We start from the raw sequence: 15204 nt of genomic DNA, 5'->3' as shown, positions 1-15204 counted from the left end.
GAATGTCACATAGAGAGAAAAAAATGAAACTTTTGAAAAGCGTCCACTGCCTGACGTCAGCCGAGAGCTACAGACAATAAACTCCAGTAGAAACTCCTTGGTATACTCAGAACTGGGTTGATGTACGAGGGTCTTCCAGAAAGTAACACACGCTTTGAAATAAAAAAATTAGCAATAACGGAAAACCAAATTTTATTACATACATTTAAAGGTACACTACACTCTTAAGCTATTTTTCTACATGATCGGCATTCAAATTGAGGCATTTATCTTACCGTCTCCCAAGTATTTCAGTACCGCTTCCATAGAAATCTGCTACCTGTGAGTGCACCACTGATGTATACCGGCATGCAGTTTGGGGTCAGTATGAAAGTGTTGTGTAGAGAGCCCTGTCTTCATTGTTGGAAAGAGCTGGTCGTCACTCGGCGCCAAATCCAGATTGTAAGGTGGATGATCAGACACCTCCCATCCAAAAACTCACAGGAGCTCTTGGGTAAGATTGGCTGTATGTGGACGTGCGTTGTCGTGAAAACAAAGAAAAGAAGCTTTTGCGCCAAGTTCAAGGAAATTAACGGGAATCACTTCCTCAGAGTCCAAAAACACAGTAGCCAAGATCTTTCTTACTGACAGCATTTGCAAACACTTCCTTGATTTATTGGGAGAATTTGTGTGTCCCCATTCAATCGACTGCCTTTTTTTTTCACAACTGACACGCTTCGCACAAGTCTCGTCGCCAGTTACGATACGACTGATAACTTCGTTACAGTTTTTCTCGCAGTCTTAGAGAAATATCAGTGCTGCAGACAGTTTCTGTTTTCTGTAGTCTTCCGTTTGGATTTTGGGAACATATCTAGCACAAAATCTGTACTAACCAAGCTTCTCCGCCGCAATTTGACGCACCAAATTCCGTGAAATTTGGGTAAAATGTTAACAAAGGTCCGTAATGGTGAAGAAACGGTTTTCACGAATTTTGTCGCTGAATTTCATCACTAGTTGATTAGTCACAAGATCAGGACTACCACTGCGGAGTTCATGGTGAACATTGGCACGGTCATTTGTAAAATCAGGGCGCCATTGCATCACCCGGCTTTCACTCAATATCCTTTTTCACACATATCACAAACGTCGCGATAAATTTCAATTCGCCTGCAGTTTTTTGCCAACAGAAACCTACTCACAGAACACACCTCACATGTGACGGGACTTGCAGAACGATATTTTAATACTTGACACAAAGCAAAGTAGGAGAGACACAGACCACACACTACCACCGCTGGATACGTACTGAATGAATGAACACTATGCACTAAGATGGAGGCTGCAGCCCCACGCACCGCCGCAGTAGACCAAAACGTCTGTACTGGATAGCCCTCGTATATGTGAATAAATTTTCGTAACTGTGATGGAAGTTTTTGCTTCAGACGAAAACGACAAGTAAATTACATAATTTTATTCACGATGAAATGAGAGTTCCACAATTGTTAAGCAGATGACAGCACATACATCTGCATATTGGATTAGCTCTGAAACTAGTTATGGAAAAGTAATTCACTCATTCCACGGAACTATAGCTGGAGACACAGAAATTAATCACTAACATATTTCGTTAAATTTATTTATTTGTAATGGCAAGATTAGGGCCATCAAGTCCACTCTTACTTCTAACCAGGCAATCTACATATTCATATCATATTCACATAACATGATCTATGTTATAAAAAGACTTACTGTTACTATGGGATAAGACATTTTTTTGAAGTTGCTGTAACATAAACAGAAAGCAGTAGTAGCTATTGTAGGAGAATAACAGAGTCTGTAATTAGTTCGAGATCAGCAGAACAAAAAAGGCACCCAACTAAATCCAAACCACGGGTAGATAACCATTTTTACCTAGAGCCCACTTTTGTATCTCTGTTAGTAGTACAATTTTCTTACCGCCCACCGTTTCAATAGGAATGGTGACTTACAACGTAGGGAAGTAACTTTACTTTCTGACGTTTATAAACCGGAGTTGCAGTGAGTTAAAGCATATAACTACAATCACTTATCAAACACTTTGTGACACAATTTTATGAAAACCTAATGAAAACATTTTTAAAATCCCTGCTGCCTACCACACAATCTGAAAGGTGGCACGCCCACTAGTGGGCGGTGGGGATCAGTTTGACTAACACTGATCTAAACTGAGGGTTGGTTGGTTGGTTTGGGGAAGGAGACCAGACAGCGTGGTCATCGGTCTCATCGGATTAGGGAAGGATTGGGAAGGAAGTCGGCCGTGCCCTTTCAGAGGAACCATCCCGGCATTTGCCTGGTGTGGTTTAGGGAAATCACGAAAGCCTAAATCAGGATGGCCGGACGTGGGATTGAACCGTCGTCCTCCCGAATGCGAGTCCAGTGTCTAACCACTGCGCCACCCCACTCGGTTCTAAACTGAGGGCACTGACAGTAATGGATATGATAGACGGGGTGGGTGAGGGGTACAAATTAGAGATGGGTAAACTCGTTCATCCTTGGGAACTAGTTCACTGCTGATCGTTCTTTTTTGGAACCGTTCGTTTTTACTCGTTCACCGTTCATCTGTGCTTGGTATATGGTTCTTATGAAAAACTGAAAACTAGTAATGTAGGTGACTGAAGGATGGAGGGCACCAAGAGAGGGCACTTGCCTCCCCCACCTGGAGTATAGAGTTTTTATTCATTACAGAATTCTTACACACTTTTAGAAGTAATTTCTGCGATTCTGCAGAACCTCTCGTTTAGCCAACTATAGCGTTGTGTGGCTGATCGCAGGGGAATAATATAGGGTGGCGCACGGAAAACCGGCCCCGAGTACAGACTGCTCGCCAATTACGGACGATGTGTTGCCCGTTACGAGCAGATACAACAAACAGACAAACATGTAATAATTAGGCAGTGAAGAAATAACAAGCTAATGCAAGCAGCAATTGCGAAACAATCGATGACGATGTGTAGAGAGCTGGAGAAGAGAACATGAAAATCTCATGCGACGCGCATGGGCTATACCTCATGTAGTCTTGTAAACCTGTTGGCGGCTGTTTCCCAACTTAACAGACCAGAAGTGTCTAGTATAAAATTCTTCGTTTCGACTTCCACTACATAGCTATGCTACGTTGTAAACAATAGTCGTTTACACCCTATATATACTTCACGTTGTCTCTGAGTTCGTAGGCGAAGTAGAGACTTTATGGAAGCATAAAATAAAATGTGGTTTTCTCATGATACTTGGCGGTGTGCTGGCCACACGCCCCTCCTATCCACATCCTCATCTGAGGATGACACGGCGGTCGGTTGGTCCCGATGGGCCACTTGTGGCCTGTACACGGAGTGCATCATACTTGCGTCACACGCTTAGTATAAATTAGGTTTTTATGTTGCATTATTAAAGTTAATGCAGCAATAATAATAATAAGTTCGCAGTAATAAAGTTTTTGGTTTGAAAGCTCCTTCTGAACAAATGTTTTTGAGATAATAAGTAAATACCATTTTATGGCAATCTTTGTCTTTTCAAATGGAGAGTCACCGTTTTTCCTACTGAACCAAAATGACCCACAACTAACTTTCTTTTTTTTTTGTTCAAAGAAACCAAACTAGCAGGTAATGCAAATTGGAAACAACCAAACTCAAAAATAATTACGGCCTGCTTAATTGTAATGTTTTGTATATGAAAGATACACGAAAATCGTATCATATGAATTTTCTTACACTAAAAATTAAGCAAATTATTGAAAGTTATTTGCTAAACCAAGTCGATGAAACCAAAAAATTTATAAATAACAAAAAAATTTGCCTTGTTATAAGTACGTCTTCTGCTGTTCATCGATATAATGAAGTGAGCTGATATGCCCTTTTGTTACCTAAAAAGACGTACCTATTAGATACAACGTAATTTTTACGTAATTTACGTAACTATAAAATACTTTTTGATTACCGGTCGTGGACGCTGAATAGCCAGAACCAAGTGCAAGAACAGTTTGGAACACGTAAAATGGGCGAGCGCAGTGAACGAAACGAACAACTGGATACTGAACTAACTAGGAGCAGTCAGCAGTGGAACTGAGACAGGGTGTCATGCGAAGAACGACGAGTACGGCCGAGGGAGACCGAGACTGAGACGAGCACGCGACCGAGGCTGGAACGAGATCTGCCGAAGTGACCGCCGCGACCGAAGTGAACTAGTGAACTATGAATCGATCGTTCCTCGTTCCCGGGAACTATAAGTAGACCGCCTCGACCGAAGTGAACTCTACCCCAGGAATTGGAACATCTGAGAACTGTATTTCGAAAAAAATGGGTACTCAGAGTGGCAGATTCAACGTGCTCTCCGCCCAACCACTGCAGCACAACCTGTTGAGATGGATGAAGTCACGAGGGAGGACGTAGGCACTGCATTTATTCCATACACAGGCGCACTCTCGGGGAAAATCGCCCGCATTCTGAAGAAACACCGGGTCGGAACTGTGTTTTGTCCTCCAAATAAAACTCGTGCACTGGTGGGGAGCGCCAAAGATGACCTCGGTTTGAGGAAGGCCGGCGTGTACCAGATTCCGTGTCAATGTGGCAAGTCGTATATTGGTCAGACGATGCGTACCGTCGAGGATCGATGCCGTGAACACCAGAGGCACACTCGACTGATGTATCCGAGCAAGTCGGCGGTCGCTGAACATTGTTTGTCGGAAAATCACGCCATGGAGTATGACCGCACGAGGATTCTGGTACAGACGTCGAGATACTGGGACAGCGTTGTTAGAGAGGCCATCGAAATTCGCACCAATGACGACCTCATAAACCGGGACTGTGGCTATAATCTTAGCAAGGCTTGGGAACCAGCGATCGGGTTAATCAAGAGTAAATCGAGCAGACGTATAGTTGTGACGACCACGGCGGACAGAGCCATCACACCGACGTCATCTCAGACGCCGTCGCAATCTGTTCCACCGCGCGACCGTGGCGCTGGGCGCGGACGGCGGAGGGAGCGCGCCGCGGGCGGAGGGTATTTAAATCGGCCGCCGCCGCGACCGAACCCAGTTCCCTCTGAGCAGCCATAGCGTACGGATCTCCGTGCCGGTACGTTCACAGGAGCTCAGTCCGTCAGTTCACCTGATGATGGCGACATGTTTGATCGCCGAAATATTGTGCCCGTTGGACACTATAGACCGGCAGCATACCCGTGGATATTTTGATTATCAAATACGCCGGGAGAAACTCAAGAATCACAAATAGAAGGATGTTGCAGGTGCAACTAACACAAACATTCTAATCGTGTAGAGTTATACTACTTGTGCTATGTTGGATTACATCACAATAGTGGAGGTTCGGCAGAACGAGTGATTGTACGAGTGTACGTTTCGGAATTCCTGGAGGGTATAGAGACCAGCAGATGTCGCTGCCAGTGACGATCGTATTTTATACGCAGTTAAAGGTGATGGTACTGAAATACCGCCAAGATGAACGATAGACAATTTTTTGTGAAATTCAGAAGTAAATAATTTTTGATGTAATATTAAAATTACTTGTGAGTTCCTTACATTTGCTTGAAGTCCTTCGGGCGCACTGCTAGGGAGTGTTACATGACCAATACAGTTCACAATATATGTGTAAATGACCCAGTGGATAACGCCGGAAGTCCCATGAGATTTCACGTGGAACATACGGAGAAGCCGTAAAGTTAGAAAACTGTAGCGAAATGCAAGAGCGACGCTTGGTATAGGGACTGGCGGTTGACCCTCATCGTATAGAAACATATTCCGCATACTAGTAAATAGAGAGAAAGTTTCAATACTGTATGATCACACAATAGCAGGTCAAACACTGGAAGCAGTCACGTGCACTACATATCTGGGAGTATGTTCACTGAGCAATATAAAATGGAACGACCACATAGAACTAACCGCAGGTTGCGCAAATGTTGGATTTTAGATTCACAAGAAGAATCCTCAGGAAGTGTAGTCCACCCCCAAGGAAAGTAACTTACAAAACCATCGTTCCACATGTATTTGAATTTGCTTTTCACTTATCCATACCGGCTTTTATCGAAAGAGAAAATAGAGAGGATCCAAAGAAGAGCAGCACTTTTTGTTACATTTTCCTTCGCCAAGGGCGAAAACGTCTGCTCATCTACCACCGTGGCAGAAGCTGCAAGAGAGGTGTTCTCCATCAAAATCGGTTTGCTGCTAAAATTTCAACGGTATAAATGGTTCAAATGGCTCTGAGCACTATGGGACTCAACTGCTGTGGTCATAAGTCCCCTAGAACTTAGAACTACTTAAACCTAACTAACCTAAGGACAGCACACAACACCCAGCCATCACGAGGCAGAGAAAATCCCTGACCCCGCCGGGAATCGAACCCGGGAACCCGGGCGTGGGAAGCGAGAACGCTACCGCACGACCACGAGATGCGGGCTTCAACGGTATACATTCGTAGACGTGTCCGTAAATATTTCTTTCATCCAAGCATCTCGTGAAAAGTCCACAGAGGTAAAATTGGAGAGATGTTTGACTCACCAAAAATAGTTCTTCTTACGGACCATTCGTACTGGAATGGGAAAGGTAAGTGACCATGATACACGAACAACCACCGCCACACACCATAATGTGGCTGGGGGAGTAACGGTGTGCAGTTAGTTATACGTCAAGCTTCCATCTCACCACTGAAGACAGACTGTCATTCATGTTCACGAGGACAGTATTGATATCTATAGGTCGTCGGCTTAGAAGCGATATTTACAAGAGGACAGAACTGACGAGATACCATCGACACACAAGAACAGCAATAGTGGGCCTAGGATTGACCCCTGAGGCACTTTTGAGTGAAGATGTTTCAGGAAGTCTCATCATTCTTAAGGACAACATGCTGCTGCCAGCTCATCATTCTTAAGGACAACATGCTGCTGCCAACTTTTCAGATAACTTTCACACCAATCGAGCTCACTATATATAAATTTTGGCTACCGCATTTATGTAAGTAGCAAGTCAAAACTGACCATATCAAATACTTCGCTGAAGTCTAGTAGTGTGAAAATTGTAGTCTCACCTTTGGCTATGGATTATTTCAAGCCATTGGTGACTAATTAGCGGCGTATGTGGTAATCTGTTTACGAAAACGGACTGATATTTGTCACGGAAGTCGAATTTACGTGAGTATTCATTATTTTGGTCAACGAGCAATATATTTCTTGGAATTGGCTGTAGCAGGTAATATGCTAATGAGTAATAGTAGATTTTCATTCTTAGGAAAAGGACGAACGATCCTTCTTTTCCATTAAGTGGGCCATATCCCATTCGCAGGGGAAAAAAATATTTATGTCCAAACTAAACCACCCGCAAGAATCTTGAACATGCTAATGATGATATCGTCCTCGTCGCTTATGGCTTCAAATGCGATTCTCAGCAGTGCTTTGTTGATAATTTTATTGCTGCGTGGTTTAGATGGGAAGTGTCTAAATCTGATGTATTGGTGGTTGTCTGGGGGTCGTTGCGGGTGATAGTTCTTTGCAGCGTGGGGTCCCACTGATACTGAAAGTATTCTTTCAGTTCGGCAGATAAGACCTTAAAAATTGTTTCTGGTTTCGTCTCACCGACAACCCAGCTGTGCAGCTTCTTCCATAGAATCTCAAGGCTCGTAACATTGTACACAACGCATAGAGCGTGCCTGATTTTGGTATAAGGGACGATCAAAAAGTTCCGCTTGATGGCGTTGCTGCAGCGCTTATGCAAAGCAGCGCGACTCCGATGCAGGTATATAACCACCGATATGTACGCAAGGGATTAGTGTGGTATTAGTATATTTCCGATGTGCATGCGGTAAACGTAGAAACATTAACTATGGTCCACAAAGGACCAACTTTCTGGTATTCTTTTCTTCGCTGCCAGAGGACAATCAGCGGAACACATCCATTGGAGAATGAAGAATGTCTACGGGGTAGCATATCTGTCGGAAATTGGAATGGAGCGCCTAGTCCAGTGTTGGTCACGGTTCGAAGCTAGACGCCCTCATATCGAAAATTTGATGAAGCAGAAGTTATAGCACCTCAAGTTGGAGACAGGCGAGCACGGTCCCTACAGTCCTGATCTCCCCCGTGCGGTTATCTCGCCTTCGGTCCCTTTAGGAAGGCATGGAAGTATCGATGGTTCCGGTTGGACGAGGATGTGCAGCAGTCAGTTGCGAACTTTTTCACGCAGCAGGACACGGTGTTTTACCAAATGGGTGTCTCTTCAATCTGGTGCGTCGGTGATGATTGCCTCAATGCTCACGGTGATTTCACCTGATTGGTGTATCGGTTCTAGACTGTACGGCCTTCTAACGGAAACTTCTTGATACCCTTATGTTTCGAATGTGTTTTTTTTTAATCCCGTTTCGAAACTTTTCGCTTTCTTCGTAGCGTTCAGGTTTCGAGTTTGACTTGAGACGTTTGTGAGCAGCATCACTGTTGTTCATCGTTTGACGCAGTCAGATTGTCAGCCGAGGAGCATAAGTTTTTCTTACGCGGACTGAACGTATAGGAGCATTTTTTCTCCTTGTGTTACGAACAACGTCCAGAATGCTGCCTTATGGGCATATTTACTTCCCTTTCTTTCTGTCATCGGCTGTAAGTGTACTTGTGTGTTATGTTGTCGTGACTATTACTCCTGTATTTTTTTACTCTTAATTTGTACTCTGACGATTATGACACCAAAAAAGAGCAGTATGTTCCACATGGCTAATACTGAACGATGTGGCTCAGTGGTTAAAACATTTGGAAGAAGTGGAGTTTAAATGGGTGGTCGGCCATCCGTATTCAGATGTTCCGAAATTTTTCTGAATCGATTAATGTGAATATCCCGACGACACCTTTGAAAAGGACGGGACTAATTTCTTTACAAATCTTACCCGTATTCAAGCTCGTCTTCCTTGTCGTCCACCAGTCGTTTATCCGCAATTTTCCTTCTTACCAACTCTAATGTACTTCTTCGAGTCCGTATCAGAAGAAACCGTATGTTCAGAGTTGAGATAATTATCGACTTAAGTCTCAGAACGGAAGAATGGACGATTATGGGAATGATATTAGCCTTGGCATTGCTCAATGGACCTTTCTGCCATTCGACGCAAGACACCGAGGAAAATCAAAGGCAATGTATGTCAGTGAGATATGACTTGGTCTGAAACACGCCCCTCCTAAGCACGAGCAAAGTGCCCGAAACTCACATACACGCTCCTAAGGATTTAAAAAAAGTGTTATCGAAGGAGTTCGATCTAAGACTGGAGAGTGGAAGAATAATGCTGTTGGGGGAAGGTCTGCTAATTCCTCATGTAAGCGCCGTACGGTATTGCAGAACTAGGACCGATGTTCTCGAACTATTTAGTTCTCTCAGTTAAGGCCACAGGGTGTCTGAATGTTTACGATGTATGTCAGTAACACTCTGGAAAGCAGTGCAGTCGACCCTTTCCTTCTTGCAAGAGACACTTAAAATCATCTCTTCTCAAAGGACATAAACTTTTTCGCGTCCCTCCCTCCCTCTCCCTCTCACCCCCCCCCCCCCCAATTCCAGCATTTTCTTTCTCTTTCTGACTCTCTCTCTTTCTCTTATCAGTAAAAAAAATGCCACAGATGGTTAAATTTTCGTAGTTCTCACTTACTTCGGGTAGCTACGTTCACTGAACGAACATTGTGCACGGAATTCAAATGTTATACGAAAGTTGGCTGGGTGCTTTTGATTCTGTTTAGTCATTCTTGCTACGGATTCTGTGTATGATCGAATGCTGATAAGAGGTCACAAGGTTTGGTGAAACTATATGATCGTCGTGATATATGCATCGTTGAAATCAAAGTTACCAGTTTATAAGAGCAAGGAATAATATTTCCTTCTTGTCTTGCATGGAAAGTTTTTCCGCTGACGGTATAAACTCACATTGCTACTACCAAATTAAGATATAAGGATCATCGGAAGCCTTTTTTCTACATGACATCCAAGAATCACAAACACGCACATGAAAGTCTTTGCCAAAGTTTCAAAGTTAAAGTAGTATTTCAGCTCAGAAGATCAAACAACGGATGAAAAAGACCAATTCACACGAACACGTTTTTGTCGTAATAGAAACGGTAAGGAATCACTCCCATAAGTTAAACAATCATGGTTTTGTTTATTAAGGATGACACGGTAACATCTCAGCTCTGGGAGTTCCAGAAGAAGACGCTAAAATGAAAACAGTGTTCGTAACGAAAGGAATCTTCTTAATCTTCTTAAAATATTGAGAACTTACTTCCTATGTGAGTCAACGTATAATTTAATCTCCCTGGGCGATTCAACGTATTATGTAGCTGCACGAGACTCTAGTGTTGTTATTCCGACAGTAGAATCAGGCGAATGCTGGTTCACACGCTTACATGAACGCACTACGTATCCTACGCTGCATATGTACAATGGGCCGCAGAGTACAAACCTGCAGGTCAGAAAAATATTTTACTCATTATATTCACTGAAACGCCTTGGTTCTTCATAAAATTAACGACACTGTGGTATGGAACTGATCGTTTGTTATTATGTGACTTATTTTTCATCATTCACTGACTCACTAAATAAGGCCTCATTACAATGATTTATTCTTATGCAGCCTTTATAAATTCCCGTCGGAGAAAATTACATCTATTCCACTGTACAATTAAGAGGGTGGTACTGATAGGAGGCTGCTGAAAATGTTTTTTCCAATTTCATACTTAATACTGATAGTAAGATTCATCACTGCAAGAAATGTTTCCCTAATCTGAAATATCGATCATCTGTTCTTAATTCAGTCTACTGGCCAGTCTTCAATATTTAGCTGCCCCCGCCCCCCCCCCCCCCCCATGAACCATGGACCTTGTCGCTAGTGGGGAGGCTTGCTTGCCTCAACGATACAGATAGCAGTACCGTAGGTGCAACCATAACGGAGGGGTATCTGTTGAGAGGCCAGACAAACGTATGGTTCCTGAAGAGGGGCAGCAGCCTTTTAGTAGTTGCAGGGGCAACAGTCTGGATGATTGACTGACCTGGCCTTGTAACACCAACCAAAACGGCCTTGCTGTTCTGGTACTGCGAACGGCTGAAAGCAAGGGGAAAATACAGCCGTAATTTTTCCCGAGGGCATGCAGCTTTACTGTATGATTAAATGATGATGGCGTCCTCTTGGGTAAAATATTCCGGAGGTCAAATAGTCCCCCATTCGGATCTCCGGACGGGGACTACTCAGGAGGACGTCGTTATCAGGACTAAGAAAACTGGCGTTCTACGGATCGAAGCGTGGAATGTCAGATCCCTTAATCGGGCAGGTAGGTTAGAAAATTTAAAAAGAGAAATGGATAGGTTAAAGTTAGATATAGTAGGAACAAGACTTTTGGTCAGGTGAATACAGGGTTACAAATACAAAATCAAATAGGGGTAACGGAGGAGTGGGATTAATAATGAATAAAAAAAAATAGGAGTACGGGTAAGCTACTACAAACAGCATACTGAACGCATTATTATGGCCAAGATAGACACGAAGCCCACGCCTACTACAGTAGTACAAGTTTATGTGCCAACTAGCTCTACAGATGACGAAGAAATTGATGAAATGTATGATGAGGTAAAAGAAATTATTCAGGTAGTGAAGGTAGACGAAAATTTAATAGTCATGGGTGACAGGAATGCGAGAGTAGGAAAAGGGAGAGAAGGAAACATAGTAGGTGAATATGGATTGAGGCTAAGAAATGAAAGAGGAAGCCGCCTGGTAGAATTTCGCGCAGAGCATAACTTAATCATAGCTAACACTTGGTTCAAGAATCATAAAAGAAGGTTGTATACATGGAAGAACCCTGGAGTTACTAAAAGGTATCAGATAGATTATATAATGGTAAGGCAGAGGTTTAAAATTGTAAGACATTTCCAGGGGCAGATGTGGACTCTGACCACAATCTATTGGTTATGAACTGTAGATTAAAACTGAAGAAACTGCAAAAAGGTGGGAATTTAAGGAGATGGGACCTGGATAAACTGAAAGAACCAGAGGTTGTACAGAGTTTCAGGGAAAGCATAAGGGAACAACTGACAGGAATGGGGCAAAGAAATACAGTAGAAGAAGAATGGGTAGGTTTGAGGGATGAAATAGTGAAGGCAGCAGAGGATCAAATAGGTAAAAAGACGAGGGCTAGTAGAAACCCTTGGGTGACAGAAGAAATATTGAATTTAATTGATGAAAGAAGAAAATATAAAACTGCAGTAAATGCAACAGGCAAAAAGGAATACAAACGTCTCAAAAATGATATCGACAGGAAGTGCAAAATGGCTAAGCAGGGATGGCTAGAGGGCAAATGTAAGGATGTAGAGGCTTATCTCACTAGGGGTAAGATAGATACTGCCTACAGGAATATTAAAGAGACCTTTGGAGAAAGGAGAACCACTTGCATGAATAACAAGAGCTTTGATAGATACCCAGTTCTATGCAAAGAAGGGAAACCAGAAAGGCGGAAGAGTATATAGAGGGTCTATACAAGGGCGATGTACTTGAGGACAATATTATGGTAATGGAAGAGGACGTAGATGAAGATGAAATGGAAGATATGATACTGCGTGAAGAGTTTGACAGAGCACTGAAGGACCTGAGTCGAAACAAAGCCCCCGGAGTAGACAACATTCCATTAGAACTACTGACAGCCTTGGAAGAGCCAGTCCTGACAAAACTCTACCATCTGGTAAGCAATATTTATGAACAGGCGAAATACCCTCAGACTTCAAGAAGAATATAATAATTCCAATTCCAAAGCAAGCAGGTGTTGACAGATGTGAAAATTACCGAACTATCAGTTTAATAAGTCACCGCTGCAAAATACTAACGCGAATTCTTTACAGACGAATGGAGAAACTAGTAGATGCCGACCTCGGGGAAGATCAGTTTGGATTCCGTAGAAATGTTGGAACACGTGAGGCAATACTGACACTACGACTTATCTTAGAAGAAAGATTAAGGAAAGGCAAACCTACGTTTCCAGCATTTGTAGACTTAGAGAAAGCTTTTGACAATGTTGATTGGAATACTCTCTTTCAAATTCTGAAGGTGGCAGGGGTAAAATACCGGAAGCAAATTGCTATTTACAATTTGTACAGAAACCAGATGGCAGTTATTAGAGTCGAGGGGTATGAAAGGGAAGCAGTGGTTGGGAAGGGAGTGAGACAGGGTTGTAGCCTATCCCCGATGTTATTCAGTCTGTATATTGAGCAAGCAGTAAAGGAAACAAAAGAAAAATTCGGAGTAGGTATTAAAATCCATGGAGAAGAAATAAAAACTTTGAGGTTCGCCGATGACATTGTAATTCTGTCAGAGACAGCAAAGGACTTGGAAGAGCAGTTGAATGGAATGGACAGTGTCTTGAAAGAACATCAAAAAAGCAAAACGAGGGTAATGGAATGTCGTCAAATTAAGTCGGGTGATGCTGAGGGAATTAGATTAGGAAGTGAGACACTTAAGGTAGTAAAGGAGTTTTGCTGTTTGGGGAGCAAAATAACTGATGGTGGTCGAAGTAGAGAGGACATAAAATGTAGACTGGCAATGGCAAGAAAAGCGTTTCTGAAGAAGAAAAAGTTGTTAACATCGAGTATAGATTTAAATATCAGAAAGTCGTTTTTGAAAGTATTTGTATGGAGTGTAGCCATGTATGGAAGTGAAACGTGGACGATAAATAGTTTAGACAAGGAGAGAATAGAAGCTTTCGAAATGTGGTGCTACAGAAGAATGCTGAAGATTAGATGGGCAGATCACATAACTAATGAGGAAGTATTGAATATAATTGGGGAGAAGGGGAGCTTGTGGCACAACTTGACTAGAAGAAGGGATCGGTTGGTAGGACATGTTCTGAGATATCGATGGATAACCAATTTAGTATTGAAGGGCAGTGTGGAGGGTAAAAATCGTAGAGGGAGACCAAGAGATGAATACACTAAGCAGATTCAGAAGGATGTAGGCTGCAGTAGGTACTGGGAGATGAAGAAGCTTGCACAGGATAGAGTAGCATGGAGAGCTGCATCAAACCAGTCTCAGGACTGAAGACTACAACAACAACAACAACGATCATAAAATTGTGTTACGCAAACACGGACTGGAATATTTCAGTCACCTGAAAAACCTACTACCTCCCAGCACATCCATTCCCCTCATCCGAGGCCGTGCGGTTCTAGGCGCTACAGTCTGGAGCCGAGCGACCGCTGCGGTCGCAGGTTCGAATCCTGCCTCGGGCATTGATGTGTGTGATGTCCTTAGGTTAGTTAGGTTTAATTAGTTCTAAGTTCTAGGCAACTGATGACCTCAGAAGTCGCATAGTGCTCAGAGCCATTTGAACCATTTGAACCCTCATCCGACTGCCACATTACAAATATTCCTTCTCGCGTGAATCTACATGCGAGATGCCAAATCCTTTTGACTTGTCGTCTCTCATTTACTTTCTTTAACTGCGCTGTCGGAGGGTGTCGATAGGATAGTGATCGGGTATAAAGGGCTTTCTTTAATTACACTGTTCTCGTATATTCCAAGATCTGCTGGGGGTCATTCTGTGAGGGAGAGATGCACGGGACGGTTCTGTGTGGACGCGTCGGGTAACATGGAAGTCGGGCCCAGGTCACAGTAGAGATGGTCGCGGCTGCTCTTTTTCAACGGTGCCCTCAGCGTCCTTTTAGCCGGAGGGAAAGCCAGTGAGGATTGCGTAGAATTTGCCAGCATGACATCGTGGTGTGTGGGCCAGGGCAGTCAGGCTTTGTATCACTGTGTTCTTAGAATCGCAGCTTGGTGAAAGCGGGTTGTCTGCCAAGCTGGCGCCTCACACAGGCACAGAATTTTGTAATGTCCGTTACTGTTCCCATACCACAGCCTTCCCGCGTAGGCATTGGCTCTTACAGACGTAAGAGGGCGCCGCTAGTTTTCGCGGTAAGCCTCTGACTTGGAGTAGGATTTTTCAAGGTGTTTTGGAGGGTTGTGTGCAGCAATTAGTACACTTGTGATTGGCACCACGATCCGCGACCAGCCACTATTGGCAGATTGGCAGCCATCAGCCATGCTGCGGACGGTGTAACTTAATTTTTTTCGGCGTTTTCGGTAGAGAAAAAAATTTCGTCACGGAACTCATTTGCTGCGCGGAGTGGCCGTGCGGTCTTAGGCGCCTTATCACGGTTCGCACGGCTCCCCCCCCCCCCCCCTCCCCTTG

Source organism: Schistocerca cancellata, chromosome 1 (assembly GCF_023864275.1).
Source record: "Schistocerca cancellata isolate TAMUIC-IGC-003103 chromosome 1, iqSchCanc2.1, whole genome shotgun sequence".
Classification (NCBI taxonomy): Eukaryota; Metazoa; Arthropoda; class Insecta; order Orthoptera; family Acrididae; genus Schistocerca; species Schistocerca cancellata.
The sequence above is the reverse complement of the archived record's forward strand: the minus strand, read 5'-3'. Positions refer to the sequence as shown.